We start from the raw sequence: 3,886 nt of genomic DNA on the forward strand, positions 1-3,886 counted from the left end.
GGTCCTCTAACGCCACCAGCATATTTTTATCAATTTATTTATTAGCGAAAAATAAAACATGATCTTACAAAATTATAATAACTACACTCTAAAACCAAAATGTCACAAAAATCCGTGTAGTCCACACTGACTACATTGAGTAATGCAGAACTATTATTTTCTAATAAAATCGATAGCATAATTTGTTTTAATCGTCTTTTGGCGACGACATCTACCACGCCACATGCACAACGGCGCAGATGTAAAAAGCCGACCGAACGCAACGAATAACAAGCCACACAAGTGATCCAGGACACTACGGAGAGATGGCACGACGGTCGACTCACTATGGACAGATAACAAGCCTAGACCGCGCAGACAGAGCGTTTTCGATTGGAAGCATAAATACAACCTCCGACATGACACCGTCGGAGCCGTGCGGTTCCCCAGGCGCAACACCTAGCCTGGCGGGAAGATCTTCCCTTTGTTGCGGTCGAGCATAATCACCTAGCTCCCGCTACAGTCTTCTTATATTCTTCGCTAATAAATCAAAAACAATACACATCATGATAGTGGTACTAGTGTAGGTAATACCTACTTGTAGCCCCATAATCTAATCAATTTCAACACTTTAATACGTTAATATTTGCGAAGGGGGTTAACAAATGAACTGATCGATATCTAAAGTGACGATCTAAAGGAAGGTTCTATTAAATCCGAGTCAAACAAGAACTGAACTGCGATATAACTGATAACAATCAAGCAAAGTTGCCTTTTGGGACCAGCTTGGCGGAAGTTGTGGCTTTGTAGGTTAGAATGGTTTGATTGTGAAAGAAAGTTGCTTGTAGTTTATAGTTGTACCTATATTATATCTAATTCCTGAAAATCATTTTATGCGTATACATAGACATTAACCGGCTTATGTTTCTAATTTCAATGGTTTAATTATACATGTCACATTCCCGATTCTGGATTCTGTATCTGCATTCCATAATTTTTTTATGCTATTGTTATTTTTTTCCAATTGATTACATGAACGCTTTAACCTATTTAGTTTATTTAAATATAATATGCCGTTATTATTCTTTTCAGTATTATAGACATAGCATTGATGAACATGAATATTTATTTTAATTAAAATAATTTTAATAAAATGGTAATAATAATAAAAGCGCCTATACAAAAAAATTATAACAAGCTAACGTGACTACATTAGACTTTGCTCGTTGAAATGCCACAGGGGCAGCGTTAGGTAACAGGACACGTAGGAAAGTTGAACTCTGTCCAAACTACTGATTAAAACTGTCTGAACTGAATAGCCAACTATACCACTATAGTCAAGAGAATGGAACACTGAAAACTTCAGTTTCGGTCTGTCTAGTTCACTTCGTTTTGAACAATATTTTTTATTAATAAGTAAACGCTGACTTATTAAATGTAAATAAATAACAAACGATGAGAGCCATTTTTCGATTTGTTTTTCAGCCCTATAGCTTGGAAGCCAAAGGACGGTTTTGTAACTTTTTCAAGGAAAATGTGCACCTGCACCCAGGTTGGCTATTGAATTTACTTCTCTGTCACATCAAGGCAGACATTTTTAGACGGCTTGAATAAAATCTGCACTCGATAAAAAATAACCCGCTGGCTTCGCTCGGGTAAAACCACAATAAAAAGTAGCCTATGTCATTCCTGAAGGTTTCGTCTATCTCTGTGCCAAATTTCATCGAAATCTGCTCAGTAGTTTTTGAGTTTTAGTACTGAATAAATTACAAACAAAAAAAAAAACCAAAGAAACGAAAATACAATTCTTTTCTCTTAGTATGGAAGTATGGATGTAGACACAAAAAAATAGTGCAATTTTTTATGTAAATAAATGTTCAAAACGAAAATGTGTATGTAATGTAAGTACTTATCTAAAATATAAATCTGTGATAAAATCTAAGAAAATTATATGAATGCGGCCAGTAAGTACCTACACAAGTGTTTCTGTTAATCATTGATGTTTTATTAAAAACAATAACATTGAATGTTGGTCGAGTGCAGGATATTCAATGTAAACAATTCGATGCCAAGGAATTTGTGCAATATAAGTAATTTTATTCCTAAGTATATAGTTCGTTTCTACCACTAACAAATTATAACTGTCCATAGGGTTCCATCTCGCCGGGCCCCGGTGTGATGGAACAGAATATCAGATGGGGTAAACCCAAAAAGTTGCTATCAAGACGTTGTACGGAGGTATGCATGCCAATGGAGTAACTACTGAGAATAGCGAAGATCGTGCGAAGTGGATAAGTTTGTTCCATCCTGAATAATAAAAGAGCCTTGTTGAACGTTAGACAAATAGGCAAAGTTTAACTTCAAACTAACAGACTATCGTACAACATACAAGTTAACAATAAGTGGACTTCATGCCGGTGTTCTCTGCCAGTCAAACCTTGGGACAAAACAGATAATGGCAAAAGGGTGGTGCTTTAAAAAAATTAATTTTACAAGTAAATTGTTGCATACATAATATATCTATCTATGTGTAATATCTATTCGTAAATATATACCTATGTAGGTATGTGTAGGCGAACAAACAGATAGTTATTCAGTTAATAGCTTTATAAATTCAACCTACATTCGGTGGAAGATAAAGCGCAGGGCGATAACAAAACTATTTTGAACACGCGGCCTTAATGATTATTTGCTTAGTAATTCTGGAGGTGTTATACTCGACTGCAAAAAAAAGGGCAGGTAAGTTCGTTTTTTTTTTTTTTTGATAAGTCGAATAACAGAAGTGTCATTTTGTCAAACTGGTTTAGTCACAATACAGTAAAAAAGATACAAAAAATATTTATATTGGTCATATGTCAGCTCCACGCGAAATAGTTCTCGGAACTATTGCTGGTTTTTCATTGCGGCAAATAAAAGCACACATACAACCTACGCAATGTTCGTGCATTTGCGTCGGCATCTCTTTGAGTTCGGCGACAGAGTGGAGCCGGCAACACAAATAATGTACCTACTTAGGCATAATTAGTACAAAACAAAAAAAAAAAACGAGTGAGTAGATTTATTTAGATAATTGCGTAAAGTTCTTGCCACTGAACCGAGAGGTCCCGGGTTCGATCCCCGGTCGGGTCATGATGGAAAATGATCTTTTTCTGATTGGCCCGGGTCTTGGATGTTTATCTATATATGTATATGTTATAAAAATATAGTATCGTCGAGTTAGTATCCAATAACACAATTCTCGAATTTACTTTGGGGCTAGCTCAATCTGTGTGATTTGTCCTAATATATTTATATTTATTTATTTTGTGTACAGTCGAGTCGACCGCCTGTCAAGTTACCCTTCACGGAACTCTACAATGATGTTGATACCTATTAGGTACGAATTTACAACGAATAATGTCCATGTGCTACTGACTACCTTACCGACTGTACCTACATTTTTTCGAGTTGTAGCAGACTATATACTATTGAGAAAATTAATAACCTTTAAAGAAAAATAAATCTAACAAGAAAATGTTAATTTAAATTATGTGATTATATCACCTATATTATATAGGTGCTTATTTAACAAAAGATATTGTGTAGCTTAATAAAATTAAAAAGTACAAAGGTAATTAATTATATTTTTTTTTATTACGTAGTACTTATGTAGTTACAATTAAGTGCGCATTAATGAACATTTATCTTTCATATATTAATTTTAATTTATGCTGCTATTAAAAAAAAGTTATTATAATACACACAAATTTATTTTTATTTTGATTTATTAATTTTATGAAATAAAATATCGTGTGTACATTGATTCCTAGCTTTAGGCTATAAGTAGGTACATTTCACATGGCTACCATGTTTATGTAACACTAAAACCTATACAGTGATTCACAGTTTACTTCATTTAGGTAAACGA

The sequence above is a fragment of the Plodia interpunctella genome, chromosome 13, assembly GCF_027563975.2.
Source record: "Plodia interpunctella isolate USDA-ARS_2022_Savannah chromosome 13, ilPloInte3.2, whole genome shotgun sequence".
NCBI classification, from domain to species: domain Eukaryota; kingdom Metazoa; phylum Arthropoda; class Insecta; order Lepidoptera; family Pyralidae; genus Plodia; species Plodia interpunctella.